The 15,430-nt window shown below is 35.0% G+C and overlaps 1 long non-coding RNA gene across 1 annotated transcript; it reads left to right on the top strand.

The window, feature by feature from the left end:
* The first annotated feature begins 1,176 nt into the window (after window positions 1-1,176).
* Window positions 1,177-15,099, top strand: LOC109152057. The gene is made up of 3 exons (XR_002049335.1): window positions 1,177-1,274; window positions 6,031-6,032; window positions 15,089-15,099. It is a non-coding gene; the product is annotated as an uncharacterized LOC109152057 (long non-coding RNA).
* Window positions 15,100-15,430: the final 331 nt, after the last annotated feature.

The raw sequence follows: 15,430 nt of genomic DNA, 5'->3' as shown, positions 1-15,430 counted from the left end.
GAGTCCAACAAGAAAGGATTGGTCTTTGAAGCTAGATGATGCATTATGGGCCCTAAGGACCGCATTCAAGACTCCTATTAGTGTTTCTCCATTTAAACTTGTGTTCGGGAAGTCATGTCATTTGCCGGTTGAGTATGAACACAAGGCATATTGGGCAGTTTCAAGTTTGAATTTGGATGAGGACTTGGCAAGAGAGAAGAGGTTGTTACACTTGAATGAGCTTGAGGAATTCTGGATGGATGCCTATGAGAATGCAAGGATCTACAAGGAAAAGACCAAGTACTTTCATGATAAGAGAATTTTGAGGAGGAACTTTGAACCGGGTGACCAAGTGTTACTCTATAATTCAAGACTCAAGTTGTTTCCCGGTAAACTCAAGTCGAGGTGGTCGGGCCCTTTCCGAGTAGTGGAACATTACCCATCGGGCGCTGTTTCAATTGTGGCTAAGTCGGGAGATCCTTTTATGGTGAATGGGCAAAGGTTGAAGCTCTTCAATGAGCCGGAATTCAAAGAAAAGGAGGCTAATGTGGTTTGGGATCTCTTCTATCCCTCATACACTTGAACACAAAAGGTCAAGTCGAGTTAGCGACGTTAAACGTAGCGCTTCATGGGAGGCACCCCATGTTATCTTTCATTTTATTGCACTTTACTTTCTTCTTTATTTTCTTTACACTTTTATTTTTGATATATCATGCTCTCACTTGTGCTTATTGTGCTACCTTTTCCCCCTTGTGCTTTATTTTCTTTTACATCGACGACGATGTAATTTCTAAGTGTGGGGGGTGGACAAAATATTGATTTTTTTTTTGAAATTTTGAAACTTTTTGAAACTTTGCTTGGATGACTCATTGTGCATAGTGTTTGGTAAATTGTCTTTCCTTGCTTGAAGTTGTGATTACTCCCTCTTTGTTGGTTTGTGGTTTGTTTTGGGGGAACTTGTTGCAATTCAACTTGTCATTGATGAGCCAAGGGGTAATACATGATTGATCTATTCTCTTGCCAATAGCCTTGTTAACCACTTAATAATTGAATCAATTCTTGATCTTGTGTGTTATGAATTGCTAGTGAAAGCTTATGTGAGATTCCGGTCACGGTTGTTTTGCTAGAACTTGCCTCATTACTCCTCGTGTGAAGTCTAAGGTTTGCATGTTTTTGAAATGATTTAGGCCATTTTTGTTTAGCCCGAGACTTTCAAGCCTACCCTTTACACATGTGTTTACCACTAGTTGTCCCCGTTGAGCCTTTTGTGTTTGTTTAATAAGTGCTAAGCACTTGTCCATTCATTGTGATTGTTTTTCCTTGTGTTAACCCTCATCATTTAACCCTTAACCCCTAGCCAAAATATTTCCCTCCACCCTTGAGAGAATAGAACATTTATTCTTTTTCTTTGAAGAGATCTTTATTGGAGCTTGTTTTGTTAGCAATACTCTTGATAATTTTGTCTAAGTGTAGGGGTATTGGTTCATGAAATAAGTTTGTTTATTGTGTTGAATTAAAGAAAAGAAAAAAAAAAAGAATGATGAGAAAATTGAGAAAAAAAGTCTTGAAAAAGAGATTAAATGAGAAAAATGAAAAGAAAAGGAACAAGAATAAAAGTTTGAAGATTGATTATAGTTTGTGTTGAAAGTTGTACTCAACCCCCACCTCTTTAGAGTGTTGCTTTGTGTTCCATTGTAATTGCTCCTTAGTTTATAGTTGTCATATCTCTTCTAGCCTCAATTGTGAATAAATGTAAAATTCTCTCCTTTGTTTATTTCCATACCCCTTCATTGTTAGCCATTCACCCTTAGCCCCATTACAAGCCTAAGCCTAATAAAGACCTACTTGATCTTAGCATGCAATCTTAGAGTTGAACTAGTGGGAGTATGAAGGGCAAGCCTATGGAATCTCATTCAAAGCCAAGTTTTGCATAATCTCAACTTAGCATTTGTGCACACTTGATCATCATACACTTAAATAATTTTGGTGCTTGGTTATTGGCTTGAGAATTGAACTTGTGTAGAAGGCTAAAATGATTCTTGAAACAAGTTGTCTTGTAGCAAGTTGGTTTGTGGTTTGATAGGTTGTGCAAAGTGGGAGTGTGATCAATTTCAATGCTAGGTTGGTGATTTATTTATTGTCTTTGCTTGAGGACAAGCAAATGTTTAAGTGTGGGGGAGTTGATAACTGCTTATTTGTCTATATTTTCCCCCTTTCACTAAGCCATTTTGCTTATAGACCATTCCAAATTTCATAAGATTATGATTAAATTGTGTTATTTTGCAAGGAGTTTTGTTTGGAAACAAAGATGAGTATTTTCAGGCATTTTGGTGGATATTGGAGTCAAATGGAGCATTTTGGATGCATTAGGAGTCCATGGGCAGGGCCGGTCCTGGGGCAAGGGCAGGCTGGGCCCTTGCCCAGGGCCCATGCTTGGGGGAGGGCCCCATCCTATCTCTTATATATATAGTACTAGTTTTTTACACACATTGCGCGATTGGGATAATGCCCAATGTTTTTTTGTTAAATAAGTACTTTAAAGTATATTAAGGCAGGATTATATTGAAATTGTTCATGCATAGATAATTGAAGGTTGAATTTGCGTATTTAAATAGGTAATTCTTCTCCCAAAGGTTGAGTCCCAACCCCAGGGGGCCCCCACACTCCGACCCGACAGAGCATTGTGGGAAATTGTAAATCACGGTGACTTAATGGTTCACCAGACAGGGCCAAATGCTGATACGCACAAGGAATCTGCCCACTTTGGACATAATTCCCGCACTGCCGCCGCCGAGGTTCAAACCTTGGTCTCTTCTCCCAAATACTACCCACTAAACCATTGAGCTAAGCCCGTGCGAGTTAAATAGGTAATTCTAAGTTTACAAATGCAAGATAATATAGTCAAGATTGATTATAATTGTCAATAAAATAATTGTATAGGTATAGTTGAAACCAAATACGGGACATAAGGGGGAACAAATAAAAATTAGGGCATAAAATATTAAATATATACTAATATTGTTTGAGGAGATTCCGACATTAGGATTTGTGGTTAAGTTCTATTAAGATTTTAATATTAGAATTAGATTAATGGTGTAGTTATAATTCTATATTAGACTTTAATATTAGAATTAGACTAACGGTGAATTAACGGAAAAGTTAAATGGATAATCATATAATTAAGGATAAATTAGAAAATCTTAAAAGAAAAAAATTAAAACCTGAACAATATGAACCATTCATTTGATTTAATAATTTGGCGATCATTTTTTCTACCCAATTTTAATAATTGAATAAATTCGCTAGTCAAATCCGCTAGTATAATTCGCTAACGCTAACCGCTGATTGTCAAACAAGGACATTGCGAGGTAGTTCTCACTTCAATTTGTTGTGTGATTTGAATACTCTCTTTGTCACAAAATCTCTCAAGTAGTTAATATGGTTGGCTTTATTAATTATATTTTTGTAATTTTTTCATGGTATTAATAAAATACTTGGTAAATAAATATATAGCATTATTTTGTATTATAACTTTGATATTTAATTAGAAAAATAGTGCACAAAAAAGATAATAGATAATGTAGTGAATATAATCAATTGATGAATTTGAATGTAAAAAATTTTACATTTGAGAAAAATAAAGACAATATAACTAATGAAAATATTTCTTTTAATTAATTTATTGATAATTAATAATTTTTTTCACTGAATAAAGACATTGTAAGGACAATGTAGCGAATATAATCAATTAATAAATTTGAATATAAAGAATTTTTTATATTGAAGAAAAATAAAGACAATATAACTAATAAAATTATTTCTCTTATTTAATTTATTGATAATGAATATTTTTTTTTTTGAATAAAGGCATTGTGGACACATAATTCTAAATTAAAGAAATGCATATGTATTATTTTTTGTTGTAACTACTAAATTATTATTTATATATATAACTTAATTAGAGTAAAATAGATTACTAATTATGCCAACTTTGATTGGGATGAGGTTCGAACCTAAAACTTTTTTTTTATTGAAATCAATGAGTAAGTTAATGGTGAACTAACGGCAATTCTTAAAATTTTAACGGAATTAGTAACGGTGTGTGGGTATTTTAAGAAATTTTAGGGTAAAATTAAATCTGATCAATCTTTTAATCAATCTGAGCCATTCATTTGATTAAAATCTGTGACCGCCATTTTTTCTACCCATTATAGGCCTAACTCTCTTGGGCTCTTATTAGTATAGTAGATAGTAGATATATGTATTGAGTATAAGTAATTTAAATACATATATTTTATATTAAGGTAAATTAGCTTGGTTGATAAGATATTTGAATTTTAACCTCATTTAATCAAAGGCCGGTGATCCAAACCTTCTCTACACATTTTAGAATTCCTCAACTTTACTTCTTTGCTTATATTCTAATGTATCTTTTAAAAAAATATTTTTATTGATTTTTTTGTGTTTAATACGGAGTAGTATTTTTAATGTAGTTTTTAAATATATAAATTTTCATATATTTATACTAAACATATTATGAAATTTTTTTATATTAAATATATAAATCTTTTTATTAAATTTTTAATGCAGTTTGTAAATTTATAAATTTTTATATACTTATACTAAACATATTATAAAAAATTGAATTAAAAAAAATTCAATCAACTCATGTCAACCAAACAAGACACGTAAAAATAGGATGGAGGAGGTTATATGATATATTTTGAGATTGAATTATAAAAAAAAAAAAAATTAAAAGATAATTTACTCTGTACCTTTTTATGAATATCCAATCAATGTAATATAGAAACTTCTATCATGTGTCATTGTATTAAAATTATTCTAAAAATATTTGAAATTTATGTATTTAAAAGAAAAAAATATTTATAAAAATCATATAAATAATATAGAAGATGTGTGATTTATAATATGCTTTATGTTCAAACTATTTTATATAGATAATTGTGTTTCATATCTTTTCGCATTTTTTTATTGCGTTTTGGAATATTTTAATTTCTTGCTCCTAGTCAAAAAAGATTTTTAGCTTCACATATGTTTGTAATTATTGTTTTATCAATTTTTAATAATAATTAATTTATTATTAATTATGATAACAATGTTATTGTTTATAAGTTTACTTGATTTTAAATTATTTATTCATCTTTATAAAATATAATAATTATTTATTTATGAAGGCACTTATACGATTATTTATTATTTTGCATTAAGGAAAGCACCTAGAATTTTTTTCAATGATTATTATTGTGTATGTAAAATTGTTAAAAACTTGTTAATCTTATTTAAAGTTATTGATATTCATAATTTTTCCTTATTTAATTTAAATTTTAGGCATGAAATATATATATTAATCGGGGCCCATTTTTTTGTCCTGCCCCGGCCGGGCCTATAAAATGATAGGACCGGCCCTGTCCATGGGAGCCAAGGAGAAGCTATGGAGATGGGCAAAACACTTCCATGGAAGCATAATGGTGGTACTTTGAATGGTCTTGGTCATTTGAGCAAACCAAAGCAAAAAAGAAGCAAAAGATCAATGCATTGCAATTCCCGACCTGCACGTCGACGTCATAGTATTTGGATCATATCTTGAGCTACAAATGTCCATTTGAAGTTATTAGTATGTCATTGGAAATCTAACTTGAAGGGCTACAACTTTGATTCAAGCACCAAATGCTAATTCAAACTTTTAGAGGGTGAAAAATGACCTAGAAGACAGACTCAGTGCACAGACAGTGCACACTGCCTTGGGGCAACGGGTCTGGCCACGCCCGTGGCCACACCCGTGGCCACTGGGCAGTACACACTGCCTTTCTGGGCACAGGTGAAGCCACACCCATGGCCAGGCCTCTGCAACTTTTCTCAGCTCGTTTTTGCTCATTCAAAAGGGGATTTTTTACCCCAAAAACATATCTTTCACTTCCTTTCATTTCCTTAGCTTAGATTAGTCTAGTATTTCATCTCTAACTCATCTACAAAGCTTGTAATCATGGATTGGAATGGGATTAAACCACAAAATCTTCATCTTCAATAGAGAAGTTTCTTACTCTTCTTTTTAAGCTTTTGTGCAATGTTTATGATACTTTCTTGTGCTTTGTTGTTATTTATGTTTATGAAGTGTGAGTAGTTCGTTTTTGGGCTTGGATTAGGGTGATATTGCCAACCTAGATGCTAAATAGGTGATTATTGCATAAGGGGGAAGAACCCTAACCTAGGGTTCATTTGTTTGAGTTGGTTTTTTGTTGAATCTTGCTAATATTTGGTACGTAACTCTTATTAGCTTGCTTTTGGATAGTTCTTCTCCACAATGAAAGTTGGGTGAAGAACTTAAGCCTCATCTTTCTTAAATCCCATTTTCTTTCTATGAAAATAGGGAAGAATTGGGGGCCTAAATGCTTATGTGCTTTAAGAGCTAGGACTTGATACACCACGAAAGTGGGGCAAGCCTTGCTCTAATCCTTGTTCTTTAGCTTATGAAAATGGCTTTAAGCTAGGATTTTTATGTGCTTTGCCCTTATGCTCCCTTGGTTGATGTTCTCCCCTAATCCCTAAGTTGTTAAAGCATCTAGAAGGCAACATCCCCTAATTTGAGCCCATCTTTTATCATTGTGTTTACTTGTGTTTAAATTGCATTGTCTTAACTAGATTTTTAGCCTTTAATTGTTGACTTTACCCAACCCTGAATTTGAATTTGCTTGGATTCTTGTGGCCTTCAATACTTTGGTGCCTAGAATTTTAGTTGTCACTCAAGTACGTGTCATAGTCCCAATCCCTTGCGGAACGACAATTTACACCCGTTACTCACCATCTCTTTCCCGTACATCACATTTCTTCTCTTTTAATTCATCATCCATCTCCATTGTTAGCTCAATTGTAATTGCTTTATAATCTATAACATTAGTGGCTAGATTTTCTTAGGGATTTGATTAACATTTGCTTGCATGGTGCTACTTTCATTATTAATTTCTATTAAAAATGTATATGTGTTGATTGCTTGAATTCTTGATGGAAGTAGAAAATTTTGTTGATCTCCATGGGGTTAGGTCCCAACCACATGGAAGATCTAGGAATTAGCCTAGTTGCAAAGATATTGGGACTAAGCTAGGGCCTCAATCTACGTACTTGCATTTCTCGCCTTAGATCTAAGAAAACAAAGTCCAGAATGAGGTGTAGGCAAAGTGTTCGAAAAAATCTCTCATGGTGGTAACATGGGTACTTGGGTGCTATATTACTCCATAATAGGCCAAGGAGACCTAAAATGACATTGGCAATAACAATCATCTCTCTTGAATCACAATTAGCACATTATGCATTTCTTATCTAAGACACTTTAAGGCACTAATGTAAGGAAAGGCTAATCCAAGGCCCATTTCATTCTACTTGATTCTCTTTAAGTGATTTGTTTAATTGCTCTTGTCCTTGAATAGTTGATCTTTGCACACTTGTTACTTTGAACACAATGCTCTTGCACACACGTGGATTTAGCTCTTTGTAGGTTCATGACTTACTTGTGATCCGCTATGCATCAATCGCTCCAATTATGACATCCTTTGAGAACGATATTCATGGGGAATCTTCATTCTCTAACCTACATTCCATCCACCGCACTAATACGCTTTGTCATGTTCACAATGTGGGGAGTAACCATATCGTGGAAATCAACCAAACAATCATGCATAGCTAAATCAACTATGGAAGCAGAGTTCATAACACTTGATCTAGCAAGCCAAGAAGCTGAGTGGTTAAGAAATCTGTTGGCAGATATACCATTGTGGGAATGTCTAACACCTTCTGTACCTATACACTGTGATTCACAAACTACCATTTGCGTTGCAAAGAATAGTGTTTACAATGGAAAGAGATGACACATAAGAGTTAGACTGAGTCTGTACGACAGTTGATTGCTACCGGAGAAACCACAATGGAGTATGTGAGATCTAAGAGGAATATTGTATATCCTTTCACAAAATGTCTAAACCAAAAGACCATCCTTGAAACATCAAAGGAGGTATGTTAAAACCAGTGAGGTAAGGAATTCATGAAGGATACCACTTATGTGGTCAAATGAAATCATGGAAAGACTTATACCAAATTTGTGAAAATAAATGACCATTAGTGACTCTGTAGCCTTTAATGGGTGGTCTATATATTGAGATAGACTTGATAGAGTTAAAGTCTATATTGAGATAAACTTGATAAGGATTCATGAGAAGTCAAAGAGTTTGATTTTCGTAGAACCTGCAACTGTGAGAGTTGATGTGTGCATTAGAGTTAAAATTTATGTAACCGATGAGTTCAAGAAACATATCACTTTCGAGAAGAAAAATTACTCAATGTCACTACGTATTAGTTCAAAGTTTCAAACATTGACATAAAGATCAACTCTTATGTATTACTCGGACATTATTGTAACACCCCAGATTTTCGAAACTTTTAAAGCTTATATAATAAAGGTAATTTCTCATAAAATCCCAAACAGAGTAATACTAATCGCAAGTATACGGGGTGCTATGCCACATCTGAGCTGGAGAACTCAGATGCACAGGCTAAACTAACTAATATCCTCAATACATCATTATGGCACGCAGGCCGAAAGAAAAGACTATCTATCTAATCCACGATCTTCTAGCGTGCTCTGGGATCTACTCGTCTGTGCCTGAAAGCCAAATATATCTGTTCAGCGAGAGATGCTGGTAACCCACTCCAACGCGTTGAAATACATTATAGATATATATATATATATATATATATATATATATATATATATATATATATATATATATATATATATATATATATATATATATATATATATATATATATATATATATATATATATATATATATATACGAAAACCATTTTGAAGCAGGAAGATATATACTTAGGAGACACTAGTTTTAAAACCAAGAATAGACTCGACAGATAGAGACAAACACATTCAACAGTTATAATCAAGCATATAAAGATACTAGCATGTATCCTATGGTCACAGATTCACTTCATCTCATTCATATCAACATCCCAACTCGTATCTCATCACACACAAGCACACTTTGGTGGCGCCACAGGACTAATCGCATGCCCATACATGAGGGTAGCGCATATAGCTCTGACACGGCCCCGCAGCACCCTGCCTCGTATTGCAATACGAAGGGGTCGATCGCAGCCAACTTTGTCTTTTCTTGTCTTGATTAATGGCAAGCCTTTTCGGTTTTTTTCTTGAAGTTTGATTTGTCGTCCGGTCCCTGTTTAATCCTTTAGTGACCAAATTCTTAGTGATGCCTTTCTCTTCCTTGGAATGCATTTGATTGGATGCTATTGATGTCGCCTAGCGTTTGGCAATTTTGCGTGTTTCATGTACTTCTTACGGTGCCTTAAAAACATCAAGGTCCTCATTTGCAGGGTGAGATCTTTATTGCAGGGAAGCCTTAGTTGTACGACACTCTTCATGCGTCTGTTGCTTCTTCCTGTGATGCCGAGTCATTTCCGACAATTTGCACCAAAGATTAAGGAAAGACTACTTCATTTCCTTGCATCTAATTGGTGACCTAGTTTTCCTTACAGGTAGTTTCCCACTCCCGTTACTCCTTCCGGGTCTTGTTCCTGAATTTCCCTATTGTAGAAGTTGGATTCGGTGAAGATCAGCGGTGCTAGTGTAAGCCGTTACGGTTTAAGTCTTTCGAGTTTCGAAGTCGAGACCACTGTAGTTATCCATGTTTTAGGCGGAGGGATTCCGCTACATGGTTGTCCTTTCATGTGCGGGGTAGAGATGTCCCTGTGACCAAGCCTTCAGGGTTTCCCAGTTGAATCCCGGTTCTCGCCTATAGGTAGGTCCTTCTACCAAAGATCGGCCTCGTGTCTGAAGTAGAATGAGGCTATCTCTATGCGGCGTTCCCCCGGGCATTCCACTAACCCGAGGATTTTGTTGAAGGTTCGGCTTTATTCTACGAGGATCGCGGGGTACTCCTCCCCTGAGAAGGTGGGTGGCCGATGATTTGAAATTTGTCGAGTGAAATCCGAGTTCCCGCTTGGTGGTGGTGGTCGGTTGTTTTTACGGATGATTGCGTTGCTTTAGTGCTTGGGCGACCTGAGTTTAGTCGTTGTAGATTCTGAGCTAGAGATTTGTGAGCGGAGGGATCAGGGGTCTTTGACTAACTTCTTGTTGGCGTCATGCTGATGGTTTTTCGGGCCAATGTTTATTGTAATGACGAGTTAGAGTGTTGTACCCTTACCTTGATGCGGTAAGCGAAGGGGAGAGTTCTTTAAATTAAATGGAGGATAGAGTGAGGGGAAGTTATGTGGTGATAGGTAGGCCCACAATCTCACTGCGCGTCCTAAGATTCCTGAATCCTATGTTCCTAAATACCTAGAGTTCAAGCCTAATGTCCTAAAGTCTGGTCTTAAGAGTCTTATCCTAGGGTCAAACTTAGGCTCTGATACCAACTGTAACACCCCAGATTTTCGAAACTTTTAAAGCTTATATAATAAAGGTAATTTCTCATAAAATCTCAAACAGAGTAATACTAATCACAAGTATACGGGGTGCTATGCCACATCTGAGCTGGAGAACTCAGATGCACAGGCTAAACTAACTAATATCCTCAATACATCATTATGGCACGCAGGCCGATAGAAAAGACTATCTATCTAATCCACGATCTTCTAGCGCGCTCTGGGATCTACTCGTCTGTGCCTGAAAGCCAAATATATCTGTTCAGCGAGAGATGCTGGTAAGCCACTCCAACGCGTTGAAATACATTATATATATATATATATATATATATATATAAATATATATATATATATATATATATATATATATATATATATATATATATATATATATATATATATATATATATATATATATATATATATATACGAAAACCATTTTGAAGCAGGAAGATATATACTTAGGAGACACTAGTTTTAAAACCAAGAATAGACTCGACAGATAGGGACAAGCACATTCAACAGTTATAATCAAGCATATAAAGATACTAGCATGTATCCTATGGTCACAGATTCACTTCATCTCATTCATATCAACATCCCAATTCGTATCTCATCACACACAAGCACACTTTGGTGGCGCCACAGGACCAATCGCATGCCCATACATGAGGGTCAGCGCATATAGCTCTGACACGGCCCCGCAGCACCCTGCCTCGTATCGCAATACGAAGGGGTCGATCGCAACCGACCGATGAACCGCAGCTCATCATAATGTTTGATCGCAACCAAACAGTGGACCGCAGCCCAAGAGTGATCATCAGACCGCAGCCAGGAATATGAACCGCAGCTCTTGTAAAACGTTTGATTGCAACCAAATGGTGGACCGCAGCCCAAGAGTATAATTATGACCGCAGCCAGCTTCTGAACCGTAGCTCAGGAATAACCAATTTGATCGCAACCAAATTGGGGTAACATGCACACATAACACATAACAAGCACATGCAACCCATATTAACACATTGGGAAAGGGGAGAAAATGTATAACGAAACCTATGCGTGGTCATCCACATACTAGGAATAATCCTAAGGGGTTCATACTTCTTTCACCTAGGCCAACGGGATACCAATTTCACTAGCATGCAACATATATATACATATATAAGACTCATTTATCCTACGAATGGTACCCGAAACATCAAACTAGACTTTAGGCACGATAAACGGAGTCCGTTGGGACACCACGAGGGTCGGGGAAACGTCAAACGGGGAAGCCGGAGTCCCGAGTCGGGATAATTTCCAGCGGGTAGCCGGTGGGTGGTGAACCACCCGCCGGCTGCCCGCTGGCGTTAGGTCTCCGGGCAGCGGGTGCCCGGCGGGCAGTCGCCTGCCCGCCTGCTACCCGCTGCCGGCGACGCCCTTCTCGGGCAGCGGGTAGGTGGCGGGTCCCCCTACCCCCACCTACCCCCCACTGACTCTTTATCAAAAATAAACGTCCCGGGATCCGTTGTGGAACCCGAAACCATGCTTAGACACTTTTAAACGCAATTGATGACACCACGTAGACAATTAACGGATCAAAAGCAAGAATCATATAGCACATATCCTATCATGACTTCTAAACAAAATCAACACCCGAACATGCGAAATCCCACCCAATTATACCAAGAATAACACAATACGAAATTCCCAATTTTAACCTAGGGCTCTAATCATATTCAAATCAATAAAATTATAGTTTTCTCTTAATCATCAAAACATCAAGATTCATCAAGAACATCACATAATCATCAAGAACCTCTTGTCATCATCAAGATCACACATAAAATCATCTCACAATCATCAAGAACATATCATCAATATCATAAACGACTCATCAAGACACAAGTATAGAGAGGAGGCCAAAGAAGATAATTATAGCAAGGAAAATAGGTTTTGTTGAGACATGGGTTACCTCTTAGCCTTAATTAGATTCCTTGGCTATTAAGGCTCTTTTCTCTACGATCTCTTTTTCTTGATTTCTCCTACGTTTGGTGGTGGGGAATTCTTGGGAATTCTTGTGTGGTGCTATTTATTATGGTGTGGGTTCTAATTGCTTTCTAATCCCCTATTTATAGAATCAGGAATCCTAATCATACTCTGAATAATAAAGGCCTACTTTCTTTATTCCTAATAGGTATATAGGTCTAGGATTCCTAATTAGAATCTGATTAGTAAAAGGTTTACCCTCTTTATTCCTAATAGGCTTAAAACTCTAGTTTAGGCAAGGGTCCACAGCCCATGGTGGACCACATTAATTAATTAAAGGAAATCCTAACCAAATTGAATCCTTTTTAATTATTATTAACATAATTAATTAAATAATTAATTCGGGATTGAAGGCCGTAACACGGGGTGTTACAACTTTAATTACAACGGAATAACACTTGTATTATTATTCGAATTTGAATTTTTTTTAAAGGAATTTTAATTTGAAATAACTACTTTAATTATATAACTAACATATTTAAATAAAACTTGTAAATAAAATAACAGGCGATATTTGTCGAAAATCTCCACAAAAAACTTATTCATTTGAAAAAGATTATTTATGTAAAAACTATATTTATTTTATATCTAATTTCTCCTCTTTATATATGTGGAGTCAAATTAAATATAATTGAGGTTTAAATGAATATATACATAAATTATATTATATTAAATTTAAAGTTTACCAATAAATTTGAACACAATAAATTTTTTTCCATACTTCATTATGCTTTAATATATATAGAGATAGAGCATATAATAATAAAATATAATTTATAAAATATAAATACACATAATAACTTCAAAAAAATATGTATAGATACATCTACCTACATAATTAATGGATTCATACTTGCTAATTTTGTTTCTATCAAAAATGCATTTACACTTTGGAGGGAAAATTTTGTAACTAGATTCTGCTTTATTTTATATATATAAAGAAAGATAAAAATAAAGATAAAGATACCAGTGTATTAAATTTGTGATTATAGTATATCACATTTTCTTTCATAAAATTGAGGTTCAAAAATAGAGAGAAAGTTTGCTACTTCCAGCTAGGAAATCGACACTTGTTGAACCAATTTGTGTGCATTGTTTGGTGGAAAGCAGAAAATGAGTAATCAACAGCCACTTTTCCTTCTTTCAAAAAATAAAAAATAAAAAATAAAAATAAAATAAAAATAAACAGCCACTTTTCCTGATTCTATGGTGGAATTTCAAAAAATGAGATTCCCTGCAAATTTTCTTTCCAATCTCTATATATGGTCCTCCGTCACTCCGTGTATTGCATCCCAATTCCCAAAGCATAATACTCTGATCCCAAACAAATAGTGTGGTTGGTAAGTGGTAACACTATATATTTACAATAAAATTATTTGGATCATGAATCAAGTATCCAATTTCTTTTAGATCTTTAACAAATACTATAGATTATAAGGATATGTATTATGTCATTTATATCATATAAATATATAATATGAATTTTTCTTCAATGTTGATAGAATGAAGGACAACAATGTATTAACTTAAACTAATGTTAACAACACATGATGATATTATATATAATAACATATAGCTAGTGTTGGTACTTGATACTAGTATCACCTTAACATAATAAAAAATAAATTCCTTTATAATATTTTAAATTTTATAATACTGTGATGGGGTGTGAACGGCAAATTATATTATGCACCGCGGTGCATAATCGATTATGCACCGCGCGTCTTTTTTTTTTAAATGAAAATTAACAGTGTTTATTTCCGCCGTTTCGCACCCTTTTACAAAAAGTAACTCTGTTATTCAGTGTCATTTTGTATACACTGCAGTTTCAGTTGAACACAACTACAGTTTCATTTCGATATAACTATAGTTTCATTCGATATTTTATAGACTCAAATATGTGAAAATGTTATTTAATTTTATTTTATATACACTATAGTTTTATTAAAACACAACTACATGATCATTTTTGATATAATTACAGCTTCATTGTACAATATACACTCAAATATGTGAAATTTTATTCAGTTTCAGTTTATATACACTGCAGTTTCATTTCACTATAACTATAGTATCATTTTGATATAACTGCAGTGTCGGTTTGGATATACTGTAGTGTCAGTTAGTGTTTAATACACCAAACAAACGGACTCCGTTAACTCTAACGGCGGGCCGTTTCTTTACTTAAAGAAACGGCGCCGTATATGGGCCGCGGTGCATAATTGATTATGCACCGCGGTCTATAATATAACAACTGGGTGTGAACCCCGTGGGCTCGGGGCCCAAGAAGAAAAGAGATCAAGTCCAAAAAGAAGAAGCAAAGCTCAAGAGGAAAATGGAGTAACCTGCAAGTACTATTCACTCATTCATCTACATGTGGGAGGACTCTCCCAAGTACTATTCTCCCACTCACTACTCTTTCTCCTTCAAGAAGACATATCATTCATCCATACACATCGAAGGACTCTTCCACACCATTCCATCACTCTTCTTTCTATTATTATTGCTATATTATTAGAAACACAACACTTTGTATAGAGAATAGCCCTACAAGTATGTACAAAGACACCTACAAAATACATAATGGAGTTAGGCTCGGCACCGCCCAAAAAGGCCCGTGATTTTCCTTTCGGTTTCCACGTCAAAATCGTCGAGCTCATATTATTTTAGCAAGCTTTTTATTGAAAGGTGTATCCTCCAGCTAAAGGTTGTGTTGGACCTCCTTGGGCTCGAAAACCCAAAAACCATCATACTGCCTGCACATAAAAATTCTTCCTATTAAAGATAGAAAGTTGTGAATTGAATATGATCTTATAGTCTTAAAGATTTAGTTAAACAAGCAGTGTATATATTGTGTGCTGCTAAATGTGACTTTATATTTTTAATAGACACTAGGTTAACCTGCAATCATTGCAAGATACTAAAAATAAAACTTTAACAAAAAAAAAAAAAAAA

This window comes from Ipomoea nil, unplaced genomic scaffold (genome assembly GCF_001879475.1).
Source record: "Ipomoea nil cultivar Tokyo-kokei standard unplaced genomic scaffold, Asagao_1.1 scaffold2360, whole genome shotgun sequence".
In the NCBI taxonomy this organism is placed as follows: Eukaryota; Viridiplantae; Streptophyta; class Magnoliopsida; order Solanales; family Convolvulaceae; genus Ipomoea; species Ipomoea nil.
Note: the sequence above shows the minus strand (reverse complement) of the source record. Positions and strands in the feature narration are given on the sequence as shown.